Here is a 26,060-nt window from a genome sequence, read left to right as displayed (position 1 = left end):
CTGGTATGGACACAAGGACGTTGTGCGAATAAACCTTGAGCATATGTGGAATACTTTCTGGCGTCACTCCTTCCTTCAGTGTTAACTTGAAATTCCGTGTCGTCGTTTCGACTTCTTTGAAAAAATCGTCACTGAAGGTGTCTCGTTTTACTTTAGCGGGTTCACCGTACAGACTGAACGCGCTCTTCACAGCCTCATCTGGGATGTGGTAAGGCAACCAGTGAATCCGCACGGTGACGACCCTTTGCAAAGCGTCGAATATCAGGCAGCGCTTACCCTTTACGGTGCATTCCTTGAGCTTGACCAGCTTTTCTTTCGCTGCCGCGTCTCGTGTTGTCAGTATCCAGACGTGATTCATCTGGTAGGCATCAAATGATAAGATGTCACCGCCACTCACACTGTCCTTTAACACGGCTTTGAAGTCTTCTCTGCGATATGGCCTTCCGGTCACGTCCCCGTGAAATATCACCGTATTTTCAGAAAATTCAGCTGTCGGAAAGACTGGAAAATCACCTGATAGTCGTGAACTTCGCTCTTCGTATCCTGAACCAGGCTAGTCCTAGCCGTAGAAACCTCCCCTCGGGAGCTCATGATTCCCGCGTCCGTACTCATCGAGCGCCGGAAGCAGAAACCAGCTATGCTAGCCACTATACCACCGACGCCCGTCCAGCGAGCAAAAACACTTCCCGTTCTCCTTTCAGGCATCTTAATCCACACAGAATTTAATTTCCTAGATAGCGAATAATACATGAAAGGAGCGAACCGTGCGTCGGCCGGGAATCGAACCCGGGTCAACTGCTTGGAAGGCAGCTATGCTAGCCACTATACCACCGACGCGACCAGCGAGCAAAAACACTTCCCGTTCTCCTTTCGGGCATCTTAATCCACACAGAATTTAATTTCCTAGATAGCGAATAATACATGAAAGGAGCGAACCGTGCGTCGGCCGGGAATCGAACCCGGGTCAACTGCTTGGAAGGCAGCTATGCCAGCCACTATACCACCGACGCCGACCGTCGAGCAAAAACACTTCCCGTTCTCTTTTCGGGCATCATAATCCACACAGAATTTAATTTCCTAGATAGCGAATAATACATGAAAGGAGTGAACCGTGCGTCGTCCGGGAATCGAACCCGGGTCAACTGCTTGGAAGGCAGCTATGCTAGCCACTATACCACCGTCGCGACCAGCGAGCAAAAACACTTCCCGTTCTCCTTTCGGGCATTATAATCCACACAGAATTTAATTTCCTAGATAGCGAATAATACATGAAAGGGGTGAACCGTGCGTCGGCCGGGAATCGAACCCGGGTCAACTGCTTGGAAGGCAGCTATGCTAGCCACTATACCACCGACGCCTTTTTTTTTTTTTTTTTTTGTCATTTTGTTTTATTTTCATAAAATTTATAAAACACGACCTGTGTGTATTTCTAGTAAAAAGAACACATTGTGCTGTCGACTGTTGACGGTGGCTCTGCCGCCCTGGTGCTTATTTTCTCTTTTTCCCCGGCATTACACTGTTCTTCATCCAACATCCAAATGTTTTTGGCTGGAGCTGCCTAATTATAGGCTGAAGTTCTTCCCATTTTCGTTCATCACGAAGCCTCTCCTTCCCTATTAGTGAGAGCGTCCAGCAAAGCTTTGCTTTCAGGTAGATAACCGGCGACTGCACCCCTGCATGACACTCTACCCGCGCCGTCCTCGACTTCCATAAAGCATGTAGCCCGGCCATTAGTATAACACATTGCACTTCGACGTGCTCTTTGTTCGAGCAGTTGAGGAACTTCAGCAATTCATATGTAATTTCCTCGTGGACTTGCAGAGACGCTCGCAGATCACTCCAGAAAAGTATCGCGTTTTTGCAATCGTAGAAAATGTGCTTGAGGGTTTCTGCTTGGCCGCACAGATCGCAGTTTGCTTCCCGTGGCATGAAGAAACCCTTTGCTTCCATCCACTGTTTAGTAGGCAGTACCTCTATATGGAACCTGACGAAGAAGTCCTTCGTTGCTGTTGGCACAGGAAGATGCCTGATACGTTTCAGGACATCTTGTTGCATCAAGTGCGTGAAAGGTTGACGGTAGAGTGGCGGTGGAAACACGTTGGACACCGTGTCCCAATACAGTGTCTTCCTGTTCACAGAGGCCAGATAGTCCCACGAGAATCGCTCCAACAGGAACTTAATGCTCTGCCTTATGCTCTTATAGAATTTTAGCGCGGAAGCTTCTGTTGCATATGCCTGGGTGGTGACCATCCACTGCTGAAGGTATCGCGATCCCAAAGTTTGCATAGCAGCTCGTAGCTCTGGTGTCTTTTGGTCTCTGAAGTAAATGAAAAACTGAACCGTGATTTTTAGTTCCAGGTTGATCAAACCCAAACCACCAGAACTATACCACCGACGCCCGACCAGCGAGCAAAAACACTTCCCGTTCTCCTTTCGGGCATCTTAATCCACACAGAATTTAACTTCCTAGATAGCGAATAATACATGAAAGGAGTGAACCGTGCGTCGGCCGGGAATCGAACCCGGGTCAACTGCTTGGAAGGCAGCTATGCCAGCCACTATACCACCGACGCCGACCGTCGAGCAAAAACACTTCCCGTTCTCTTTTCGGGCATCATAATCCACACAGAATTTAATTTCCTAGATAGCGAATAATACATGAAAGGAGTGAACCGTGCGTTGTCCGGGAATCGAACCCGGGTCAACTGCTTGGAAGGCAGCTATGCTAGCCACTATACCACCGTCGCGACCAGCGAGCAAAAACACTTCCCGTTCTCCTTTCGGGCATTATAATCCACACAGAATTTAATTTCCTAGATAGCGAATAATACATGAAAGGGGTGAACCGTGCGTCGGCCGGGAATCGAACCCGGGTCAACTGCTTCGAAGGCAGCTATGCTAGCCACTATACCACCGACGCCCGACCAGCGAGCAAAAACACTTCCCGTTCTCCTTTCGGGCATCTTAATCCACACAGAATTTAATTTCCTAGATAGCGAATAATACATGAAAGGAGTGAACCGTGCGTCGGCCGGGAATCGAACCCGGGTCAACTGCTTGGAAGGCAGCTATGCTAGCCACTATACCACCGACGCCTTTTTTTTTTGTCATTTTGTTTTATTTTCATAAAATTTATAAAACACGACCTGTGTGTATTTCTAGTAAAAAGAACACATTGTGCTGTCGACTGTTGACGGTGGCTCTGCCGCCCTGGTGCTTATTTTCTCTTTTTCCCCGGCATTACACTGTTCTTCATCCAACATCCGAATGTTTTTGGCTGGAGCTGCCTAATTATAGGCTGAAGTTCTTCCCATTTTCGTTCATCACGAAGCCTCTCCTTCCCTATTAGTGAGAGCGTCCAGCAAAGCTTCGCTTTCAGGTAGATAACCGGCGACTGCACCCCTGCATGACACTCTACCCGCGCCGTCCTCGACTTCCATAAAGCATGTAGCCCGGCCATTAGTATAACACATTGCACTTCGACGTGCTCTTTGTTCGAGCAGTTGAGGAACTTCAGCAATTCATATGTAATTTCCTCGTGGACTTGCAGAGACGCTCGCAGATCACTCCAGAAAAGTATCGCGTTTTTGCAATCGTAGAAAATGTGCCTGAGGGTTTCTGCTTGGCCGCACAGATCGCAGTTTGCTTCCCGTGGCATGAAGAAACCCTTTGCTTCCATCCACTGTTTAGTAGGCAGTACCTCTATATGGAACCTGACGAAGAAGTCCTTCGTTGCTGTTGGCACAGGAAGATGCCTGATACGTTTCAGGACATCTTGTTGCATCAAGTGCGTGAAAGGTTGACGGTAGAGTGGCGGTGGAAACACGTTGGACACCGTGTCCCAATACAGTGTCTTCCTGTTCACAGAGGCCAGATAGTCCCACGAGAATCGCTCCAACAGGAACTTAATGCTCTGCCTTATGCTCTTATAGAATTTTAGCGCGGAAGCTTCTGTTGCATATGCCTGGGTGGTGACCATCCACTGCTGAAGGTATCGCGATCCCAAAGTTTGCATAGCAGCTCGTAGCTCTGGTGTCTTTTGGTCTCTGAAGTAAATGAAAAACTGAACCGTGATTTTTAGTTCCAGGTTGATCAAACCCAAACCACCAGATTGAATGGGCCAGTAAGTTTTCGTCCGTCGCATTCGCTCAAACTTTGAATTCCACACATAAGTGGCGCAGATTCGGTGGAATCTCTGCGTAGTTGTTGCATCAATGCAGGTTGCTTGAGCCGAATAAAGGATGGCTGGAAGAAGGACAGTATTGCAGATGTAGCTGCGATGCAGGAGTGACAATTCCCTCCCTCTGTACGGCTGCAGTTTTCCCTGCAGCGCGTTCACCTTGTTGTTCCATTTCTCTTCATCAGTCGTGTGCGGGTCCAGTTTAACACCCAGGTATTTGCCCAGTTCCGTTGAACATTCGAAGCCCATAAATCTATCTGGCGCACTCTCCCATTCTCCGACAAAAGCGCATTTCGACTTGGCGATGTTTACCGCAGCTCCGGATGCTTGACAGAAGGCCTCGAAGATAGCGAGCGTTATCTTTATCTCTCCTGAATTTGAGCAGGTAACTGCAATATCGTCAGCGAAAGCTAAGAGCTTGATTTCCTGCTGCGCTAGATTCATTCCGGTGATTTCATTGTTCTGCAGAATGAAACGACAGAGCGGTTCCAGGTAGAGTGAAAAAAGGGCTGGGGATAAAGGGCAGCCTTGACGAACCGATTTAGTGACACTGAACTTTGGTCCCACGTTACCATTGACGATCGGTTGCGCTGAGATGTCATTGTAACAGACTTCCGTCCAGCGCTCGAGGTCTTCTCCTATGCCAACCCATCGCAGGAGATCGAAAAGGAATTTGTGGCGTACCCGATCGAACGCTTGCTTCAGGTCGACTTGAACAATGGCTAGTGGAGTTCCCGTCCCCCTAGCTGTTTCACATACCGTTCGCATTACGTGAAGGTTACTTGATATGGACCTGCCCTTCACGCCGTAGGTTTGGTGCATGCCGATTATCTTACACAGCAAGCCGTCCAGACGTCGCGCTAACACCTTCGTCAATATTTTGTAGTCTGTGCAGAGTAGGCTTATCGGCCGTAGCTCTGACACTGTTGGTGCTTCTTCTTGGATAGATTTCTTAGGAATCAGCACTGTGTAGCTCTTCCTCATGGATGGTGGCATCAAACGTCGATTTTTGATGTCTTCAAAAACAGCTTCTAGTATGGGCGAGAGCTCTTCCGCGAATGCTTTATAGAAAGCCGAGCCTATTCCGTCGGGTCCGGGCGCCTTGTTCCGTGGCAACTTCCTTATAGCGTACTTAATTTCCTTTTGCGTTATTTTCCCTCGAACTTTCTCTCTATCTTCTTCTGTGGCCTTTGGCATATGTTGAAACAGCTCTACATTGTCCCCGGTAGCAGGGTCGTCCCTCTTGAACTGATTTCGATAATGCTCGTGTAGTGCGGCCTCTATTGTCGGCGCATCTTGAAGCACGATACCTTCAACACGTAGGCTCGAAATGTGATTTCTTGTAATTCGCTCTCGTTCGTGTAAAAGGAAGACCTTGGTTGGAACCTCATCTCGCAGAGTTGCCTGAACGCGACTCCTGACCTGAGCTCCTGCGTATCTCTCCCGCGTCCGCTTTAACATTTCTTTCTTGATTTCTCGGATGTCCTCACTGAAGCGTCCAGGATGCTCTTCCTCCGCTTTGAGTATCGTCCTGAGGCTGTCCTTCAACGCTTCCATCTCCCTTTTCCTTTCCATCGATAGCTTCTCCGCACGCTCTAAGGCCATCGCGCGTATTTCTTGTGTGAAAGTTTCCCATGCGGGGGCATTCGCTCCTTCTCTGTTCAGATTAGAAATCATTTGCTTTATATCTTGTCTGAACTTCCCGTCTTCCAGGACGCTCTCGTTCATTTTCCACGGCAGTTTACGTTTCGTGAACTGTCCCTTTTTACCTGCTTCCAACTCCGCTATGACTAACGCGTGGTCTGTAAAAGCCATCGGCACGACGTTGTACTTCGCATCCTGAAGGTGAAATTCTCCGGAGATATATATTCTGTCTAGTCGCGCATGGGATGTACCTTGCCAATGTGTGTATCTTTCTGTAGTCCCCTCTTTTCCGATTGCTACGTCTTGAAGGTCGTGTTTATGTAACAGCCTCTTTAGTTCTTTCACACTGCTATCCGTCTTATCTCTTTTGTATGTGCAGTCCTCCTGCCTACAAACACAGTTGAAATCGCCTGCGATAATAATCTTGCTGTTTGTTCTTGCGAAGTGGTCCATGCTTGTTTCAAAAAACTGTTTCCGCGTGGCGCCTTCGTTCGGGGCATATACGCTTACAATCCTAATCACGTCTTCCTTCCAGATACAGTCCACGCTTGCTACTCGACCGTTTTCTTCGAGATCACTGTCAATCACCGTAATATTTCTGTCCTTCCTTATCATGATTGCAGTCCCAGCACTTCCGTTTATGCCCGATGCATGCCGCACGATGTACCAGCACTTAAAAGCATTCACAAGTTCTATTTCTTGTTCTTTAGACGATATCTTCGTCTCTTGTATGCAAGCAACATCGATTTTTTCTTCTAAGAGAACACTTCTTAACCACGCCTTCCTTTCTTGTCTCACTAAGCTGTTTACATTTAACGTTGCAATTTTCAAGTGTCCATTCATGTTTAAAGATTTCCTATAGGAAGCTTACTTTTGTCTTTCAGGAGCCTCCTTCTTTCTTCCGGTGTGATGAGAGGGGCTGGAGCGTACCGCGATTTCTTGAGGTTGTCCTTCCACTTCAGGTCATTCCTTCCACCGTCAGCTACGTTTCCCTTCCCACATTCTTCAATCAATAAAGAGGTGACCGATTCCGGGATATTTCGGCTATCGTCTTCTTTTCCTTTCACGTTCAGGATACTGCCTTGGTCGACTTCTAATGTCTCCTGTCCCTCCATCTCCTTCACCGCCTGTGCATCACACTTCCCTGTTTGACGTTGCTTGTCGTCACTGTTAGATTCGGACACATCATCACTGAGCTCTTCGTCTTTCGCCGGAGTGTTTTCATGGGAAACTACGGTTTCCTTATCGCCATGTTGAGTAGCTGCTTCTTGTCGATTACTGTCATCCCTTTCAATGTGTCCCTGGTGGCTTTGCGCTGAGGTGTCGCTGTCCCCCTCAGGGCGTGGATGAATCGCTGCTGTGTCTTCAACGTCCATCATGTCCGCCTCTGAAGCATCCTCTACCGCCGCCCTGGTCTTCGACGCGTACGTGCTCACGCAGTCATCGGCATCATGGCCGAACCTTCGACAAGCCTTGCACCACGATGAGCTGCAGTTTTTCCTGAAGTGGCCAATTTTTTTACACCTGAGGCATAGAGGTGGTCGTCCAGGAATATCCACTAGAACTTGGCCTCCCAGAATCCTCATGATATGAGGTATACTCTCGACGGACACCCCATCACGTAGCACCATAGAGACCCGGCGCGTAGTCGTTTCCGCACCTGCAAACGCAGTTGAACGCCACTTCTCCCTTTCGATTTTTTCAACTTTACCGAAGCCGCTGAGTGCGTTGACTACTGCGATGTCTGGAATATGCATAGGAAGCCAATGCAATGACAAGTGAACGTCTTTTTCATTCGGGTCGATGATTATGCACTTCTTGTTCTTCACAGAGATGTGCTTCTTGGCGACTAATCTTTCTTTTGGCAATCTGGAGTGCAGCGTCAAAGCCCACACATGATTGTAAAGGTACGCCCCAAACTGGGCCACATCTTCCTTGTCGATAATTGACAACACGCTTTCCGCGAAGTCATCCGCCCGATATGGTCTCCCAGAGGGATCAGCGTGCAGAAATACCGTGTTGAAAGAGATGTTACCTGTGGGCAGTGTGGGCAGAAGAAGTCTGTAATTGTCCGATGACGAATTTGCCAAAGAGTCTGTTGTAGAATCCCGGCTAGTGTTAGCCGTGTTAGGGTTAGCTGCTCCTGCGGAGCTCATGATTTCCACAACCTTTCGCTACCGCTGCCGGAAGTAGAATCCACTATACCACCGACGCCCGTCCAGCGAGCAAAAACACTTCCCGTTCTCCTTTCGGGCATCTTAATCCACACAGAATTTAATTTCCTAGATAGCGAATAATACATCAAAGGGGTGAACCGTGCGTCGGCCGGGAATCGAACCCGGGTCAACTGCTTGGAAGGCAGCTATGCTAGCCACTATACCACCGACGCTTTTTTTTTTTCCTGATCTTGCACATTTATTCATGATTATGGCATATTTACAGTGATATCACATGAGCTTCACGCCCGTAACATTTCACCAAAAGCATCCCGACTTGGGAGTAATTTTGCCACATACACACGTAACCACTCCGGTACCAATTGCCTGTACCGTGCTATTGTGTACATTTGATCCATATCTTCTTTTAAAAAGCACATCGGTGGTTTAAGTGGCTCTTCATTTCGGTCCAATACCCTGACCTTCCATATGCAAAACATTGAGATTACATATAATATGTCATCTCTGATTTCTTCGGTCTGTTCAAGAGGCAAAAACCTCATAGTGTATGGACCTAATCTTACATATCTTCCCAGTTTCGTACTGATTTCATCCCAAAAGAAGAGTGCCTCAGTACAATCAAGAAACAGATGCTCGACTGTCTCTTGTGTGTTGCAGAATCTGCAGTTCGTCGTCCAGGGCACGAAAAATCATATTTTTTTTTCAACCATGATTTCACAGGGAGTGTCAGCGTATGCACTTTAAAGGAAAAACTTTTGATTTGAGGTCTTACAGGCATGGCTCGGATTCGGCACAATATGTCCTGTCCTTCCAAGTTCGGTGGTACAATTCTATATATAGGAACGGGGAAGAGAGTGTCTATCAAGTCATGGTACAGCTTTTTTTTACCTACACTAAAAACATATTCGCGTGTAAATCTTACAAGCAAAAACTGCATACATTCTACAACCTCTGCATAAAACTTACTCACAGCATACGCACGCTTGACTGTCGCAACAGTTATGCTAGCCAAGTTTTGGCTTCCCACTGACTGTAGTACTGTCTTTAACAAGGGGTGGTTGCACTTTCTGAAGAAAAACAGTCCCATCACCAGTTTGGCCGCGAACAAATGCCTTAGCCCTAGACCGCCTCGCTTAACACTGTGGAATAGGTTATCTCGACGCATACTTTCAAACGTTGAAAACCACACATATGTTGCGAACAAACGATGACACTTCTGAATATTCCTACGGGGAAGTTGCATCACCTGGAGTAAATACAGGAGTTTTGAGACAAAGAATATGTTGCACACGGAGGCCCTCTGGAAAATTGAGAGACTTCTTTGTTTCCAGCTGTGGACTGTTTTTCCTATCTGCTTCAGTTGTTCATCCCACATCGGGCTGGTGTTCCGAGTCTTGTCCAAGGGAACTCCAAGGTAAACTGTCGGCGCTGTCTGCCATCTAATTCCTTCAAAATGATCTGGCGTGGACCCCCACTGGCCCGCCCAGATCCCTTACAGACTTAGCCTTGTTTAGTTTGGCCCCTGATAATTCACAAAACTCCTCCACACACTTCAACACACACTTCACACAGTTTTTGTCCTTTGCAAAAAAGGCAATATCGTCCGCGTATGCTAAAACTTTCACATCCGTTCCAAACACCTCGAATCCTGTGATGCTCTTCCTCTGAATGACGCTCTGACACAAGTATTCCACATATACATTAAATAGAAGTGGTGACAATGGGCATCCCTGCCTAACGGATGACTTTAACGGTATTGCACTCGTACACTGATTGTTGAATAACACCACGGTCTGGACATTCTTGTAACATAGCTGTACTCTTTGAAGAAACGTCTGTCCAATTCCATTCATGGTCATTACCCAGTATAGGAATTCGTGGTCCACTCTATCGAAGGCTTTGGCCAGGTCTGCTAGTAGCACTGCTACTTGCTCCCCTTCTAACTGACATAAATCCAACACAGTTCTCATTATATGTATGTTCGTTTGAATACTTCTTCCTTTGATGGCACAAGTCTGGTGTTCCCCGACAATTTCTGTAAGAACCTTCTGCAACCTGCCAGCTAAAACATTTGCGTATATTTTGTAGTCTACGTTACAGAGCGTTATTGGTCTGGAGTCCTTCACTTGTGGTACTTTTCCTTCTTCTATTTCCTTTGGGATGAGCACGGTGTGTGTCCGTTTGAATGTTGGTGGGGATTCTTGTTTCTGTTCAGCTTCTCTATATATGTTCAACAATATTACTGATAGGAAGTCTTTAAATGTTTGATAAAATTCCGCGCTGATGCCGTCGGGTCCGGGTGTTCGGTTTCTTGGCAACGTTTCAATAGCCTCCCGAATTTCGCCCAAGGTGATAGGCCCATCAAGATGCTCCCTGCTCTTGTCTGATAATCTTCGAAAAGTTATTGCTTCCTGAGGATTGTTTCTCGTAGATTTCTGTCCGCTTCCTATCAGTTCTTTGTAGTACGCTTCGAAAGCACCTAGCATTTCTTTATCTGTCGAGATTATTTTCCCGTTGTGGTCTAGCTTGTAGATCTGCTTTGCTCTTCCTCGCTTCCGTTCTTTCCAACAAAAATTCTTTCCTGGTGGCTCATCGGGAAGAAAGTTCTTTGCGCGCGCTTTGCACCGTTAACCTTTCCTCATTTATGATATTTAGTTCCATCTTAGTCGCTTCTAAAACTTCGTTCCAGTTTCCTGGAGCCCTTGATTCTAGTTCGAGCACTTCACCCGAGTTGTTTGTTTAAGTCATTCTCCTTTTGCTTTTGTAAGAAATTCCTTATGTTGCTTTTTTCTATGGCTGTTGCACGTATCTTCATCTTGAACTTCTCCCATGCCACTGCCTATTCTTCGCTGCTTATTGCAACTTCTACAATTTCTTGCTTGACTATATCGAGGAATGATTCATCCTCTAGTATCTTTACATTCAGCTTCCACTTTTGCCATTTGTTTCTTTTGTCGTTTTCCTTCTTCTTTTCCCCAATGGTTGCTGTCACCAGGCAATGATCACTGAAGTAAGCTGCCTTTACGCTGTATTCCGTGACCGTTCGACTATGGGACTCGGATATATATATGCGGTCTAGCCGAGCGTGTGAGTTTCCTTGGAAGTGAGTATATACATGAAAACCTCTTGGACAGCTGTCAGCGGCATCTTCTAAATCAAAGTTTCTGATAACACCTTCCAGTACCGCTCGACTTGAATCCCGTGTCATTTTCCCTGTCGATCTGTCCCGCTGCCTAAGGGTGCAGTTGAAGTCGCCCAGCAAGATGTATGCATTTGAACTATTGAAGAGGTTACCGAGGCTGCTGAAGAACTCTTTTCTTTCATTTTCGTCATTTGGGGAATAAACGCAAACAACTCTCCAAATTTCCACGTTGTCAATCAATACATCAAGGTACGCTAACCTTCCCTCATTGTCCACTCCATGAAAGATTGGCACGATTCTGTCAGACTTTCTTAATAGGATCAGGCACCCAGCTGAATGCAACACAGCATGGCTCACTACGACGTCATAGCTTTTCTCGAAAAGATTATGCACTAACCTCGCAGTTTCTTCTTCGTTCCTGATTTTAGTTTCTTGTATACCGAGGATGTCAATATACGTATGGTGCTCCAAATACCTTCGCAATTGGTATTGCTTTTTTCTTGAATTTAGCCCCCTTGCGTTTAATGTGCCTATGACAATACTAGTCATTTAGATATTGGGTAACGTCCTGATGCCTGATCACTCCATCTCGTTCGAATTCAGAAGCGCCCAACGGAAGGAAGGCCATTCGTCTTGAGTTAATTATTAAGAAAATCCATATCTTCCAGCATCGACGCTCCGGGTTCTGTAAGCTGTCGCTTGGTGCTATAGCCAGAATTTCCTTTCATGCGTTTTTCCATTTGACATTCGTTTGTTTGTTCTGCATCCCTTTCCTTCCTTTCCATCATTGGATTCGTGATTACCCCTTTCCTTTTTGTTATCGGCGCCTCTGGATCCGTTTCGCTATTTTCTTTTCTTTTGTCATCTTTTCTTCCATCAGTACCCATTTTCTTCATTGTTTCCTGTTCAGATATATTTGGCTGCTGAACCGCTTCGTCGTCTTTCATATCGTTGTCTCCCGAAACGTCTAAGTCAGGTTTTTCCGTTGTGACTTGCCTTGTTTTCGACGCGTATGTCTCTACGCATTCCATATCTCCGTGGCCCTATCGCTTGCATTTCTCACATTTAGGTGTCTGGCATTGTTTTCTGATGTGCCTCATTTGCCTACACCTGAGGCATAAGGGGGCTCTTCCTTTCACTGCTAGGAGAACCTGACACCCGCACAACGATATTTGATGCGGAAGGTCATCCACCGTCACACCTCCTTTCAGTTCTATGCTGAGCTCTCTCGTCGTCGACTCGATCCCGTCGAAGAACGAATTTTCCCACAACACTTTACGTACTTCTTTCACATGTCCAAAACGGTTTAGTGCCCGTCTTATTTCCTCGTCGGGTAACGCTCCGGGCACCCAATGCATCTTAACTTCCACATCCTTCTTGTTGGGGTCTATAATGACGCACTTTTTTCCTTTTACGTTGACATCACCCAGGGTTAAAAATTTTTCCTTGGCAAGGTTGTTGTGAAACCGGATGTTCCATACGTGATTGTATTGGTAGACACCAAATGTGGCTACGTCGTCTTTGTTGACATGTGCTTTTAACGCTTCCCCGAAGTGATGCACATTATATGGCCTACCGGTAGGGTCGGCATGCAAGAAAAGTGTGTTAAAAGACACACTACCTGTTGGTACTGTAGGCATAATCATCCGGTAATCCTTGGAACTACGAGCAAACTTGTCCCTGTATTCCACCCGATTAGGGATAGTATTTTGCACCGCTCCACCGGAGCTCATACCGCCCACGTCCGTCTCGGTTGAAAGCCGGAAGTGAACTCCACTATACCACCGACGCGACCGTCGAGCAAAAACACTTCCCGTTCTCCTTTCGGGCATCTTAATCCACACACAATTTAATTTCCTAGATATAGAATAATACACAAAAGAGGGTGAATCGTGCGTCGGCCGGGAATCGAACCCGGGTCAACTGCTTGGAAGGCAGCTATGCTAGCCACTATACCACCGACGCGACCGTCGAGCAAAAACACTTCCCGTTCTCCTTTCGGGCATCTTAATCCACACACTATTTAATTTCCTAGATATAGAATAATACACAAAAGAGGGTGAATCGTGCGTCGGCCGGGAATCGAACCCGGGTCAACTGCTTGGAAGGCAGCTATGCTAGCCACTATACCACCGACGCGACCGTCGAGCAAGAACACTTCCCGTTCTCCTTTCGGGCATCTTAATCCACACACAATTTAATTTCCTAGATATAGAATAATACACAAAAGAGGGTGAATCGTGCGTCGGCCGGGAATCGAACCCGGGTCAACTGCTTGGAAGGCAGCTATGCTAGCCACTATACCACCGACGCGACCGTCGAGCAAAAACACTTCCCGTTCTCCTTTCGGGCATCTTAATCCACACACAATTTAATTTCCTAGATATAGAATAATACACAAAAGAGGGTGAATCGTGCGTCGGCCGGGAATCGAACCCGGGTCAACTGCTTGGAAGGCAGCTATGCTAGCCACTATACCACCGACGCGACCGTCGAGCAAAAACACTTCCCGTTCTCCTTTCGGGCATCTTAATCCACACACAATTTAATTTCCTAGATATAGAATAATACACAAAAGAGGGTGAATCGTGCGTCGGCCGGGAATCGAACCCGGGTCAACTGCTTGGAAGGCAGCTATGCTAGCCACTATACCACCGACGCGACCGTCGAGCAAAAACACTTCCCGTTCTCCTTTCGGGCATCTTAATCCACACACAATTTAATTTCCTAGATATAGAATAATACACAAAAGAGGGTGAATCGTGCGTCGGCCGGGAATCGAACCCGGGTCAACTGCTTGGAAGGCAGCTATGCTAGCCACTATACCACCGACGCGACCGTCGAGCAAGAACACTTCCCGTTCTCCTTTCGGGCATCTTAATCCACACACAATTTAATTTCCTAGATATAGAATAATACACAAAAGAGGGTGAATCGTGCGTCGGCCGGGAATCGAACCCGGGTCAACTGCTTGGAAGGCAGCTATGCTAGCCACTATACCACCGACGCGACCGTCGAGCAAAAACACTTCCCGTTCTCCTTTCTGGCATCTTAATCCACACACAATTTAATTTCCTAGATATAGAATAATACACAAAAGAGGGTGAATCGTGCGTCGGCCGGGAATCGAACCCGGGTCAACTGCTTGGAAGGCAGCTATGCTAGCCACTATACCACCGACGCGACCGTCGAGCAAAAACACTTCCCGTTCTCCTTTCGGGCATCTTAATCCACACACAATTTCATTTCCTAGATATAGAATAATACACAAAAGAGGGTGAATCGTGCGTCGGCCGGGAATCGAACCCGGATCAACTGCTTGGAAGGCAGCTATGCTAGCCACTATACCACCGACGCGACCGTCGAGCTAAAACACTTCCCGTTCTCCTTTCCGGCATCTTAATCCACACACAATTTAATTTCCTAGATATAGAATAATACACAAAAGAGAGTGAATCGTGCGTCGGCCGGGAATCGAACCCGGGTCAACTGCTTGGAAGGCAGCTATGCTAGCCACTATACCACCGACGCCGACCGTCGGGCAAAAACACTTCCCGTTCTCCTTTCGGGCATCTTAATCCACACACAATTTAATTTCCTAGATATAGAATAATACACAAAAGAGGGTGAATCGTGCGTCGGCCGGGAATCGAACCCGGATCAACTGCTTGGAAGGCAGCTATGCTAGCCACTATACCACCGACGCGACCGTCGAGCTAAAACACTTCCCGTTCTCCTTTCCGGCATCTTAATCCACACACAATTTAATTTCCTAGATATAGAATAATACAGAAAAGAGAGTGAATCGTGCGTCGGCCGGGAATCGAACCCGGGTCAACTGCTTGGAAGGCAGTTATGCTAGCCACTATACCACCAACGCGACCGTCGAGCAAAAACACTTCCCGTTCTCCTTTCGGGCATCTTAATCCACACACAATTTAATTTCCTAGATATAGAATAATACACAAAAGAGAGTGAATCGTGCGTCGGCCGGGAATCGAACCCGGGTCAACTGCTTGGAAGGCAGCTATGCTAGCCACTATACCACCGACGCCGACCGTCGGGCAAAAACACTTCCCGTTCTCCTTTCGGGCATCTTAATCCACACACAATTTAATTTCCTAGATATAGAATAATACACAAAAGAGAGTGAATCGTGCGTCGGCCGGGAATCGAACCCGGGTCAACTGCTTGGAAGGCAGTTATGCTAGCCACTTTTTTTTTATTCAGATGTTAAAATACAGCTAAAAACCACAAAAGGCGCCTTTGCCTTTTGCTTCAGTGGTGGCTTCTTCCTGTCATGGGTCTCGCTCGGGTGGTCTTTAGCAGGCGCATATTTGAAACCAGTCCGCTCTTCCCCACTTCACGACCTGAGAATTCGTTCCGCGTGCCCATGCGTTCAGGTTGCTTCTCGTCCCCTTCTCCAAAACGAGCTGTGGCTCCCTTCTGTAGGCTTACCAGGCTACGCCTCTCTATTTACGGGGAACCCCCTTTTCTCTGTGTTGATGTTTTGCAAGAGCAACCCCAACGAGTCGCACAATGCATTATGTTCTGTTGCTTTCACAGTTGCTTCGATCCGTTGAGGGTTCCCAGAAACTAAACCCAAGGTGTCTTTACCTTCGGAACGCACTCGGCAATAGCCCTCCGGTATCGCCACAGAGCATCTAATCCTGCTACCACTAGTGCAGCCTGGGTGTCGTTTTCTTGTCTGCCCTCGAAGACCAGGAACTTGACCGACATCCAGTCTATGTTTATATCGAGGTTGGTGTACAGCTGAAAGTCCTCCCAGAAGTCCCTGGCCCTTTTGCAGGACAGGAACACATGAAAAAGACTCTCCTCCGCTCTGCACAGGTCGCAGTTCAAGCTCCATGGCACGAAGAATCCCTTCTGATGCAACCACATTTTCACTGGTAGCACTTCGCAGTGAAATCTGACGAAAAGGTCTTTTGAGGCGGTTGGCACAGGTAGTCTCCTTACCCGCCTGAAAACGTTCTCAGCGTCCGTTGATAGGAGCTGTTGCCTGTACAAGGGGACCGGAAGCAACATCTCCACCGTGTCCCAATAGAGTTTTTTCTTCTTTACGGCGCACAGGTACTCCCAGGAGAATCGGGCCTCAAAGAATGTTATGGCAGCTGCGACTTCCTTGTAGAAACTTTTTGCTTTCTTCACTTTCGTATGGCCTCCCACTCTGACTGTCCACTTGCCCAAGTAGTCTACACTGAGTACTTGAAGGGCAGTTCTCAGGAGCGGATCGTTCTGATCCCGGAAGTAGAGGAATCGTTGAACTCTTTACTTGATTTCCATGTTCACAAGCCCTAACCCTCCTCTTTTCAGATTCCAGAATAAGTTCGTCCTTCGCATCCTTTCCATGGGGGAGCTCCATATGAAGGTTGCGCACAGTCTATGGAACCTGCTGAGCATTCGGTTATTGTACCGCGTGCACTGTGCTGCGTATAGTACTGCAGGGTATAGACACGCGTTGCACACGTACGACTTGTTGAAGAGGGAAAGATAGCGCCCATGCCACAAAGACAGCACTTCCCGAAGTCTGTTGAGCTTGTTGGTCCACACCTGATCCGTTGGCTTGTGCAGCTCAAAGGGGACACCAAGGTACTTGTCGACCGTCCTGCTCCATTGTATGCCCAGGAACTCGGCTGGCGCTTCGTCCCACGGTCCCAGCCAACTACCTATTGACTTGTCGAGGTTAAGCTTCGCACCCGAGTGCCTGCAGTATTTCTCTATGGTCTCTAGCGTCTTGCGAACACCCTCTTTCGTTGTTGTGATGACTGCAACATCATCGGCGTAGGCTAGCAATTTGATGGACTGAGCCTCAAGTTGAAGTCCTGTGATGGCTTCATTCTTGATTAAGCTTTGACAAAGAGGCTCCAGGTACGCAGAAAACAGCAGCGGAGACAGGGGACAACCCTGCCTGACTGATGAATAGATGTGTGTTGGCTGAGTTAGCTGGCCATTGACCACCAGTCCCGTGGAGATGTCTTTGTAGCATACTTTTATCCATGCGGTTAAGTAAGCTCCTATGCGCAACTTGTTCAGTACCGCCCACAGGAACTGATGGCTCACTCGATCAAAAGCCTGTCGGAGATCTACCTGGAGTACCCCAACTTGAGTTAAAAGGACTTCTGCGGCCTCGCAAACTGTCCTCATGGCATGTAGATTTCTTCCTATAGTTCTTCCTTTGATCCCGTATGCGTGATGTCCTCCTATAACCGATCTCATGCACACTTCCAACCGAGAGGTCAGGGTTTTGGCCAGAATCTTATAATCGGTGCAAAGGAGACTTATTGGCCTATAGTCGTTCACTGTCGGCTCTGCGTCTTTACGTGTTTTCTTTGGGATGAGCACCGTGTAAGATTGACGCATGGATGGTGGCAGCAGCTTTCGGGTAGCGATGTCATCAAAGACTGCCTTGAGTATAGGAGCTAGCTTTCCTGCGAATTTTCTGTAGAAGAGGGAACCTATTCCATCAGGTCCCGGTGCTTTATTGTGGCCTAGTTTTTCGATCACTTTGATTATTTCCTCCGCTGATATTGGCACGTTCATGGTTTCAGCTAGCTCTTCTTTCACTGCAGGAAGATCATTCATACTCTGTCGTATGGCAGCTTCATGTGCTTCAGGCGGCAAAGAGAACAGGTCCGTGTACTTCCCACGCAACGCTTCTTGAATGTCCTCCTGTGTATCGACCGATCTGTTGTCCACCTTCAAAGAAGTGATAATGTTCATTGTGGCGCGTTCCCTTTCCCGTAGAAGGAACACTTTGGATGGCTCCTCTTCTCGGGCTACAGCTTTAACCCTGCTTCTGATAGCGGCACCTTTGTATTGCAACTTCAAGATTTCGAGGATTTCATTCTTTAGTTTTCGAATGTATTCTCTATGAATCCCAGGAGTAATATCTTCTTCGGCTATGAGTACACGCAGGTCTTGCATCAGGCTTGAGATTTCCGTCTTCTCTCTTTGCGCTTTAGCTTGGCAGAAGGCTATTGCTTTGGCTTTAAGGCGTTCCTTAAACCCCTCCCACGAAACTGCACTGACCTTCTCCTGATGTATTAGATTTTCCGGAAGACCTTCCACTTCCTGCTGGAACTCTTCTTCTTCCAGTATAGTCTCATTGAGCTTCCACGCCGTTGTAGTACGTCGGTCTGTTGTCCTCTTGCGGGCAGCCGGTCTACCAATGGCGACCTCGATGCTGACTAACGCGTGATCCTAATAGGCCATTGGCCAGACCTGGTAGCTTCTCACAGCATCCACCCAGTCCACTGACAGGTAGAAGCGATCCAGTCTCGCATTTGACGTGCCCTGCCAATGCGTATAGCGAGGTCCCTGCATTAGTTGAACTTCCAAAACATCAACCAAACTAGAGTCTCCCATTGTCTTCTGCAAAGCTGACACGCTGCAGTCTCTCCTGAATGGGTAGCTGCAGTCACTCCTGCTCGTTACCATGTTGAAGTCCCCACAAACTACGACTCTGGCCGGCGTGTCAACAAACACCCTCAGCTCTTCGAGAAAGGATTTTCGGTCGTTAGCATTATTTGGTGCGTACACTCCGATCACTCGGACCAAATTGTTACCCACGAGAAGATCTGTAACGGCGAATCGACCTGCTTGGTCCAACACAAAGTCTGCGACGGCTATCTTCCGCCCTTTTCTAACAAGTATCCCAGTTCCGGCACTGTGCCCGCTGCCTTGCGGGTGGTAGCACCAAAAACTATGCTTAAAAAAATTCACGAGATCTTTTTCTTGCTCAGCAGACGAACATTTGGTTTCTTGTATACAGATGACATCCAGATTATGTTGGTTTATTGTTCCCATAAGTCAGTGCTTCCTTTCCCACCTAATAAGACTGCACACGTGTAGCGTGCCAAATCTGATTTTCTCTTTGTACATTCTATGCGTCAAGGTATGTGAGTGCTGTTTAAATGTCCGTAAACAAACCATCTTCCAGCTGAGACGCTCCGACCTCTTCCAAAGAAATTGCCGATCTCATTGCGCCCGCTTTTTTCCAGCGACTTTCCATTCGGGCATCCCGCCTTTGTTCCTTGATCTGTTCCTTGCTGTTTGCGCATACTTTTTCAGGTCGTTTTCGCTTGATTGTAGATTCCGCAACCTCCATTGCCTCCTCGTCCTCCTCTCTTTCCTGAGTAATGTCGTTGTTTTCGGGCACTATCTCTGTCTGTTCACTATTTTATAGCGGTGCTTCGCTTCCAGTCTTTGTATCCTTCCTATCATCTGGATTATCCTCCTCGGTTTTTTCCGTTTCGTCTGCGTCCATCATATTCTCCGAAATGATGTCGCCCTTTTGTCGACGTGTCTTGCTCGCATATGTTTCCACGCAATTTTCCGGTTCGTGTCCGAACTTTCTGCATTGTGGACACCATATGGCCTTGCAGTAGGCGCGGATGTGTCCAGTTTCTTTACAACGTAAACATAACGGCGGTTTCCCTGGCACTGATAGAAGTACGGGGTCGCCTCTGATGTTAACCATGTACGGAATGCGTTCCACGGTACAATTTTCATCGAGCCGAAGCTTAACAATCCTTGTCGTCGTTTCAATGCCCGCAAATCAAATTCTGCGCATTTCCATTTTTCACGATCGACGTCCATGACTTTGCCGTACTCCCTCATAGCTTCGTGAATCATTTCATTTGGCAAGTGCGGTGACACCCAGTGCATCTTGATCGTTATTTCCTTGGCATTCGGGTCTATAAGTAAGCACCGTTTGCGCTTTACGAGGATCTCTTTCGCCTGCAGCAATTTGTCTTTCTGTGCCTCGTCGTTTAGCGTAATGGCCCACACATGATTATAGCGGTATGCTCCAAAAGCTGCGATTTCTTTCCTGTCTACAACCGCCTTCAAAGGCGCGTCAAAATCCAAAATCTTATACGGCTTAGCTGACAGGTCCGCATGCATGATAACAGTGTTGCAAGACAAATTACCTGGGGTAATAGTAGGCAGAATCATCCTGTATTCAGCTACAGTCACGATATGCCTATCTTCAACCCGGCTAGACGCCGTTGACACCCGCTCGGAGCGAGCTCATTCTACGTCCGTTACCGACGAATGCCGGAAATGGAATCCCAGCTATGCTAGCCACTATACCACCGACGCCCGACCGTCGAGCAAAAACACGTCCCGTTCTCCTTTCGGCCATCTTAATCCACACACAATTTAATTTCCTAGATATAGAATAATACACAAAAGAGAGTGAATCGTGCGTCGGCCGGGAATCGAACCCGGGTCAACTGCTTGGAAGACAGCTATGCTAGCCACTATACCACCGACGCGACCTTCGAGCAAGAACACTTCCCGTTCTCCTTTCGGCCATCTTAATCCACACACAATTTAATTTCCTAGATATAGAATAATACACAAAAGAGAGTGAATCGTGCGTCGGCCGGGAATCGAACCCGGGTCAACTGCTTGGAAGGCAGCTATGCTAGCCACTATACCACCGACGCGACCTTCGAGCAAGAACACTTCCCGTTCTCCTTTCGGCCATCTTAATCCACACACAATTTAATTTCCTAGATATAGAATAATACACAAAAGAGAGTGAATCGTGCGTCGGCCGGGAATCGAACCCGGGTCAACTGCTTGGAAGACAGCTATGCTAGCCACTATACCACCGACGCGACCTACGAGCAAGAACACTTCCCGTTCTCCTTTCGGCCATCTTAATCCACACACAATTTAATTTCCTAGATATAGAATAATACACAAAAGAGAGTGAATCGTGCGTCGGCCGGGAATCGAACCCGGGTCAACTGCTTGGAAGGCAGCTATGCTAGCCACTATACCACCGACGCGACCTTCGAGCAAGAACACTTCCCGTTCTCCTTTCGGCCATGTTAATCCACACACAATTTAATTTCCTAGATATAGAATAATACACAAAAGAGAGTGAATCGTGCGTCGGCCGGGAATCGAACCCGGGTCAACTGCTTGGAAGGCAGCCATGCTAGCCACTATACCACCGACGCCCGACCGTCGATGAAAAACACTTCCCGTTCTCCTTTCGGCCATCTTAATCCACACACAATTTAATTTCCTAGATATAGAATAATACACAAAAGGGAGTGAAACGTGCGTCGGCCGGGAATCGAACCCGGGTCAACTGCTTGGAAGGCAGCTATGCTAGCCACTATACCACCGACGCCGACCGTCGAGCAAAAACACTTCCCGTTCTCCTTTCGGCCATCTTAATCCACACACAATTTAATTTCCTAGATATAGAATAATACACAAAAGAGAGTGAATCGTGCGTCGGCCGGGAATCGAACCCGGGTCAACTGCTTGGAAGGCAGCCATGCTAGCCACTATACCACCGACGCCCGACCGTCGATGAAAAACACTTCCCGTTCTCCTTTCGGCCATCTTAATCCACACACAATTTAATTTCCTAGATATAGAATAATACACAAAAGGGAGTGAAACGTGCGTCGGCCGGGAATCGAACCCGGGTCAACTGCTTGGAAGGCAGCTATGCTAGCCACTATACCACCGACGCCGACCGTCGAGCAAAAACACTTCCCGTTCTCCTTTCGGCCATCTTAATCCACACACAATTTAATTTCCTAGATATAGAATAATACACAAAAGGGAGTGAAACGTGCGTCGGCCGGGAATCGAACCCGGGTCAACTGCTTGGAAGGCAGCTATGCTAGCCACTATACCACCGACACCGACCGTCGAGCAAAAACACTTCCCGTTCTCCTTTCGGCCATCTTAATCCACACACAATTTAATTTCCTAGATATCGAATAATACACAAAAGAGAGTGAAACGTGCGTCGGCCGGGAATCGAACCCGGGTCAACTGCTTGGAGGGCAGCTATGTTAGCCACTATACCACCGACGCTTTTTTTTTTCCACCAGGTAATAACGTTTATTTACAAACATTAAAATAAGCTATGACTGTACAGTGTTAATGAGTGATGTATGATGAATGAATGATGCACACCGTAGCATCTAAATACACAGAATACAAAAAAATACATGGTACACAACACACAGGTTACACAGGTCACATACAGAGAGTAAAAATTTACATACACACAGGATAGAAAAAAAATACATTTTCTGCTTCTTCTGTTTGTACAGATCGGACGCAGGAATTATGAGCTCCGTGAGAGCGGCGACTACGGCTAAGCCTAGCCGGGATGAAGGTTACAAAATGATTCTGCTAACGATTCCATCAGGTACTGTAGCGTTAAATACCGTTTTTCTACATGCTGATCCAACTGGGAGGCCATACAACATTGGCCATTTTAGTGACGCTTTGAAGGACAAAGTTGTTCAGAGCGAGGTCACATCGGTCGGTCCGTTTCTGTTCAACCACCTTTGGGCCCTGACCTTTAATAGCGTGAGTGCAAAGGATAAGTTTCTTAGCCTCAGCGAAGTAGCGGTGAAAGAGAAACGATGTGTGCTCATTGATCCGCATAAGAAAGAGCTTCATATCAAAATGCATTGGCTCCCTCAACATGTACCTGACGAGGCAATCGAAGCAGCGCTTGAAAGATACGGCGTTGTGACAAACATTGTCAGAGAAAAGTGGAAGGACTCATTCTTTGAAGGAGCTGAGTCGACCACTCGGCAAGTGGTAATTACACTGAAAAATGGTGTAACTGCGGACAGCTTGCCGCACCAGATGTATGTGTGCGGTTGTCAAGTTCTTGTGGCAATACCAGGGCGACCGCCATTGTGCCTACGGTGTAAAGGCGTGGGGCACATTAGGAAGCAATGTCACACCCCTTGGTGCAAAACGTGTCGCCGTTTTGGACACGAGGAAGATGAGTGCGTTGTGACATACGCGTCAAGGGTTCGTCAACAACATGGAAGCCAGGACAGTCAGCACAACATGGAATGCGACGACGATGCTGATGGAGCTGCACCCGTTGCCGCTCCTGTTCCTTCGTCTGCTGCTGCACCTGCTGCGGCGACAGTAGCTTCCCAAGCAGGCACGCCCATTGCACCAGCAATGGGTGACCCTCAACAAGAAGAGGAGAAAAGCGTTCTCCAGGAGCGTCAAGATACAGCCTCGTCGAGTTTAGAAGGATCTGGAAATGAAGCGACCGAAGAGATAGAAGATGATTTCTGGATCACACCAAAGAGGAAGAAGGGAAGGAAGTCGGCGCCGGCGACAATGCCTCCGAAGATTGTTGAAGTGGACCGCTCTGTTCTTGACGATATTGGGTTTTTGTCAGCATAGTGTGTTGGGGAGATTGGATTACCTCAGTGTTGTGTTAGCAGGATGCGCAACTAGATTCCTCCAAAGTCGGTAAGCTTAAGCTGCTCTTCCAGTTCACTAATGTGATTTCATAAGTGATTTGATTTGATAAGTAAATACATAATCACTATTGAAGCATAGGAATCATGGCTGTGGGTCATTTGGTCATTGCAACCCTTAATGTTAGAGGGTTGAACTCTAAAAAGAAACAATACCAACTCAGAAGGCTACTGGATGGTTTTCCTCAAATTGACATTCTTGCTATTCAAGAGACAAAAATTGAGTCGCAACGGGACACCGAACAAGTGCTATCGCAGTATTTCATGAATCAATACGAAGTGCTCGTTAGCCATTCCATTGGATATTCTGCTGGTGTCATGCTCTTCATTAAGAGAAGTCTTTCCTATACCCATGTATACCATGCCGTAGATGCAGATGGTAGGTCAGCAATGCAGGATGTAGACATTAGGGGGGAACTTTGGAGGTTTTTAGTCGTATATGCTCCAAATGATACGAATCAACGCTGTGTGTTCTTCGAATCGACCAGACAATATTTTGATGACCAATATAACATGGTGTTTCTGGGAGATTTTAATTGCGTCCTCTCAGCGAGTGACAGAACCACGTTCCGAAATCTTGAAGATGATAGTGCCGAGTGTCTGCAATACATTGTAGAAACTCATAATTTGATTGATGCTGCAGAATATAGTACACCAGACACAATTAAATACACACATTTTCAAAGGAACTCACACGCTAGATTGGATCGCATATACTATTCCGCTAACAAACTCAGAGAGGTGACGAAATACCAAGTCTTCCCAGTCCACTTCAGCGATCATTGTCTCGTAGTGGCAACAATTGGAAATCCCGAAACGGCAAAACGCACTTCAAAGACGTGGAAGCTATGGAAAATGAATTCGAAGCTTTTACAGGACTCTGTTTTCGATGCTTACATACGACGAAAGCTTGCATGTCTTGCCGAGAATCCCTTAGGCTGGGCCGAAAAGTGGGAAATCTTCAAGCAGGAGGTTAGAGGTTACGCGATTGAGAGGAGTAATATAATAGCATATCAAGGAATGTGTGAAGAAACCAAATTGAAAGAAGCTCATCGCAGTCTGGTACAGCTTGAGGCGAAAAACCTTTCTTCGGGATTAATACAGTGTGCGACCTCCGAAAACTAAGAGAAAAAATGCCCTTTCTCTCCGCTTCTGCATAAAGATTAAGTAAAACAGGCGTGAGCAGCTCTACGTACTTCTTGTAGAACTCTGCTCCCAAGCCATCCGGCCCGGGAGTGCGGTTGAAAGCTAACTCTTTGATTGCACACTGTATTTCTGTTGCTGCAATGTCCGACCCTAACATTTCTTTCTCCTCCTCACTTAGCTTTGGCATGGTTGCAATGTACCTATTTATCAAACCCTCATCGACTTTTCGTGCTGTTTGTCCAAACAAACTCTTATAGTAATCTACGAATATCTCCCTCACTTTCTCAGAGTCACCCACTACTTTACCCCCGTGCTCTAAACTTTCAATGCGCCTACTACGCGTCTGCTTCCTCTCTGTTGCCAAATAGCTTTTGTTTGGCGTTTCATCCGGCAAATATCTCTTTGTTCGACATCTAACTCTTGCGCCTTCATACATATGTTCGCTGAAAAGGTCGAGCCGGAGCTCGATTTCCTTTATATCGTCAAAACATCTGCATCTTTTAGTGACACTAAATGCAAAGTACACTTACGATGAAGTGAGTTCGCCAAACTCACTTCACTTTGCCTGCGACAATCAAGTACGTATCCTCCACGGCAGGGATCGCGTAACAAAAAGCTTATTTTTGGAAAAGGAAAGAAAACCCAATCGGAATTTATTTTTGGACAAATATGTTAAGACAGCGCTGATTTGTATAAGAAAGACGTAAGGATTTTTGGCGTGATTTACCGGTACTCTCGTTCACAGACTGCCCAGTAGAGTTCGTAATCCACTTCGCGGCAGCCATATTTGTTGACATTGCACGGTGGTTAAGTGTTACCGGCGAAATCTCGAAATACTCGCAGTGAAGCACTGAATAATGGAAGACAAAAAACACAGGGCATCGTGGTCTGAGATAGAAACCTATGCTATCAGAACATGGGAGGACCAAGCGAAACGCGAAAGTGTATGCTGACATCGCGGGCCAGTTGCACGCGCAAGACATAGTAAACACCACCAAAGAGGTGAAGAAGAAGATTGAAAATTTGTCAAATAAATATACTTGTGTTGGTTTGCAACAATTATATTTATGACGTTCAATCGACTTCAACTGCGAAGAAAATCTTTATGAAATGTTTCTGGACGTAAGAAAAATGATTTTACCAAGAAAGCATGGCGCACTCCCCGATGTTAGCTGGTAGTTCAAGCTCGCCCATCGTCATCACCATGACTGCTTAGTGACACTTACTTATGCCGTGTAGCAGGAGCCTAGTGAAAGTGACATTACGGGACGGAGTGCACTTCAAATAAGTGACTCTAAATTAGTACATCTGACAGGGGTATCAGTTTCATGCCATTGCCGTAAAGTGCAGGTTTAGCTTCAGTTACGGTCAGCTCAACCAGTGTTAGCTTAAAGTGGGACTCCGCAACAAAATCACCACAACGATTGTGACATAGCAGTGACCCTTGCGGTGTCAGGAACATACATATGAAA

General features: G+C 47.0%; 28 non-coding genes and 1 pseudogene across 28 annotated transcripts; all 29 read right to left on the bottom strand.

The window, feature by feature from the left end:
* Positions 1–765: 765 nt before the first annotated feature.
* Trnag-ucc (transfer RNA glycine (anticodon UCC)) lies at positions 766–837 on the bottom strand. The gene has a single exon. It is a non-coding gene; the product is annotated as a tRNA-Gly (tRNA).
* Positions 838–1,285: 448 nt separating this feature from the next.
* Trnag-ucc (transfer RNA glycine (anticodon UCC)) lies at positions 1,286–1,357 on the bottom strand. The gene has a single exon. It is a non-coding gene; the product is annotated as a tRNA-Gly (tRNA).
* Positions 1,358–2,848: 1,491 nt separating this feature from the next.
* Positions 2,849–2,920, bottom strand: Trnar-ucg (transfer RNA arginine (anticodon UCG)). The gene has a single exon. It is a non-coding gene; the product is annotated as a tRNA-Arg (tRNA).
* Positions 2,921–3,023: 103 nt separating this feature from the next.
* Trnag-ucc (transfer RNA glycine (anticodon UCC)) lies at positions 3,024–3,095 on the bottom strand. The gene has a single exon. It is a non-coding gene; the product is annotated as a tRNA-Gly (tRNA).
* Positions 3,096–8,141: 5,046 nt separating this feature from the next.
* Trnag-ucc (transfer RNA glycine (anticodon UCC)) lies at positions 8,142–8,213 on the bottom strand. The gene has a single exon. It is a non-coding gene; the product is annotated as a tRNA-Gly (tRNA).
* A 4,823-nt stretch (positions 8,214–13,036) lies between these two features.
* On the bottom strand, positions 13,037–13,108 carry Trnag-ucc (transfer RNA glycine (anticodon UCC)). The gene has a single exon. It is a non-coding gene; the product is annotated as a tRNA-Gly (tRNA).
* A 102-nt stretch (positions 13,109–13,210) lies between these two features.
* On the bottom strand, positions 13,211–13,282 carry Trnag-ucc (transfer RNA glycine (anticodon UCC)). Its single transcript has one exon. It is a non-coding gene; the product is annotated as a tRNA-Gly (tRNA).
* Positions 13,283–13,384: 102 nt separating this feature from the next.
* On the bottom strand, positions 13,385–13,456 carry Trnag-ucc (transfer RNA glycine (anticodon UCC)). Its single transcript has one exon. It is a non-coding gene; the product is annotated as a tRNA-Gly (tRNA).
* A 102-nt stretch (positions 13,457–13,558) lies between these two features.
* Positions 13,559–13,630, bottom strand: Trnag-ucc (transfer RNA glycine (anticodon UCC)). Its single transcript has one exon. It is a non-coding gene; the product is annotated as a tRNA-Gly (tRNA).
* A 102-nt stretch (positions 13,631–13,732) lies between these two features.
* Trnag-ucc (transfer RNA glycine (anticodon UCC)) lies at positions 13,733–13,804 on the bottom strand. Its single transcript has one exon. It is a non-coding gene; the product is annotated as a tRNA-Gly (tRNA).
* A 102-nt stretch (positions 13,805–13,906) lies between these two features.
* On the bottom strand, positions 13,907–13,978 carry Trnag-ucc (transfer RNA glycine (anticodon UCC)). The gene has a single exon. It is a non-coding gene; the product is annotated as a tRNA-Gly (tRNA).
* Positions 13,979–14,080: 102 nt separating this feature from the next.
* Positions 14,081–14,152, bottom strand: Trnag-ucc (transfer RNA glycine (anticodon UCC)). The gene has a single exon. It is a non-coding gene; the product is annotated as a tRNA-Gly (tRNA).
* A 102-nt stretch (positions 14,153–14,254) lies between these two features.
* Trnag-ucc (transfer RNA glycine (anticodon UCC)) lies at positions 14,255–14,326 on the bottom strand. Its single transcript has one exon. It is a non-coding gene; the product is annotated as a tRNA-Gly (tRNA).
* A 102-nt stretch (positions 14,327–14,428) lies between these two features.
* On the bottom strand, positions 14,429–14,500 carry Trnag-ucc (transfer RNA glycine (anticodon UCC)). Its single transcript has one exon. It is a non-coding gene; the product is annotated as a tRNA-Gly (tRNA).
* A 102-nt stretch (positions 14,501–14,602) lies between these two features.
* Trnag-ucc (transfer RNA glycine (anticodon UCC)) lies at positions 14,603–14,674 on the bottom strand. The gene has a single exon. It is a non-coding gene; the product is annotated as a tRNA-Gly (tRNA).
* Positions 14,675–14,777: 103 nt separating this feature from the next.
* Positions 14,778–14,849, bottom strand: Trnag-ucc (transfer RNA glycine (anticodon UCC)). The gene has a single exon. It is a non-coding gene; the product is annotated as a tRNA-Gly (tRNA).
* Positions 14,850–14,951: 102 nt separating this feature from the next.
* Positions 14,952–15,023, bottom strand: Trnag-ucc (transfer RNA glycine (anticodon UCC)). The gene has a single exon. It is a non-coding gene; the product is annotated as a tRNA-Gly (tRNA).
* Positions 15,024–15,125: 102 nt separating this feature from the next.
* On the bottom strand, positions 15,126–15,197 carry Trnag-ucc (transfer RNA glycine (anticodon UCC)). Its single transcript has one exon. It is a non-coding gene; the product is annotated as a tRNA-Gly (tRNA).
* Positions 15,198–15,739: 542 nt separating this feature from the next.
* LOC135371797 (uncharacterized) lies at positions 15,740–16,504 on the bottom strand (annotated as a pseudogene).
* Positions 16,505–20,370: 3,866 nt separating this feature from the next.
* Positions 20,371–20,442, bottom strand: Trnag-ucc (transfer RNA glycine (anticodon UCC)). Its single transcript has one exon. It is a non-coding gene; the product is annotated as a tRNA-Gly (tRNA).
* Positions 20,443–20,544: 102 nt separating this feature from the next.
* Positions 20,545–20,616, bottom strand: Trnag-ucc (transfer RNA glycine (anticodon UCC)). Its single transcript has one exon. It is a non-coding gene; the product is annotated as a tRNA-Gly (tRNA).
* A 102-nt stretch (positions 20,617–20,718) lies between these two features.
* Positions 20,719–20,790, bottom strand: Trnag-ucc (transfer RNA glycine (anticodon UCC)). The gene has a single exon. It is a non-coding gene; the product is annotated as a tRNA-Gly (tRNA).
* Positions 20,791–20,892: 102 nt separating this feature from the next.
* Trnag-ucc (transfer RNA glycine (anticodon UCC)) lies at positions 20,893–20,964 on the bottom strand. Its single transcript has one exon. It is a non-coding gene; the product is annotated as a tRNA-Gly (tRNA).
* Positions 20,965–21,066: 102 nt separating this feature from the next.
* Positions 21,067–21,138, bottom strand: Trnag-ucc (transfer RNA glycine (anticodon UCC)). The gene has a single exon. It is a non-coding gene; the product is annotated as a tRNA-Gly (tRNA).
* A 104-nt stretch (positions 21,139–21,242) lies between these two features.
* Trnag-ucc (transfer RNA glycine (anticodon UCC)) lies at positions 21,243–21,314 on the bottom strand. The gene has a single exon. It is a non-coding gene; the product is annotated as a tRNA-Gly (tRNA).
* Positions 21,315–21,417: 103 nt separating this feature from the next.
* Trnag-ucc (transfer RNA glycine (anticodon UCC)) lies at positions 21,418–21,489 on the bottom strand. The gene has a single exon. It is a non-coding gene; the product is annotated as a tRNA-Gly (tRNA).
* Positions 21,490–21,593: 104 nt separating this feature from the next.
* Trnag-ucc (transfer RNA glycine (anticodon UCC)) lies at positions 21,594–21,665 on the bottom strand. Its single transcript has one exon. It is a non-coding gene; the product is annotated as a tRNA-Gly (tRNA).
* A 103-nt stretch (positions 21,666–21,768) lies between these two features.
* Trnag-ucc (transfer RNA glycine (anticodon UCC)) lies at positions 21,769–21,840 on the bottom strand. The gene has a single exon. It is a non-coding gene; the product is annotated as a tRNA-Gly (tRNA).
* A 103-nt stretch (positions 21,841–21,943) lies between these two features.
* Trnag-ucc (transfer RNA glycine (anticodon UCC)) lies at positions 21,944–22,015 on the bottom strand. The gene has a single exon. It is a non-coding gene; the product is annotated as a tRNA-Gly (tRNA).
* Positions 22,016–26,060: the final 4,045 nt, after the last annotated feature.

This window comes from Ornithodoros turicata, unplaced genomic scaffold, assembly GCF_037126465.1.
Source record: "Ornithodoros turicata isolate Travis unplaced genomic scaffold, ASM3712646v1 Chromosome122, whole genome shotgun sequence".
NCBI lineage: Eukaryota > Metazoa > Arthropoda > Arachnida > Ixodida > Argasidae > Ornithodoros > Ornithodoros turicata.
The sequence above is the reverse complement of the archived record's forward strand: the minus strand, read 5'-3'. Positions and strand labels throughout refer to the sequence as shown.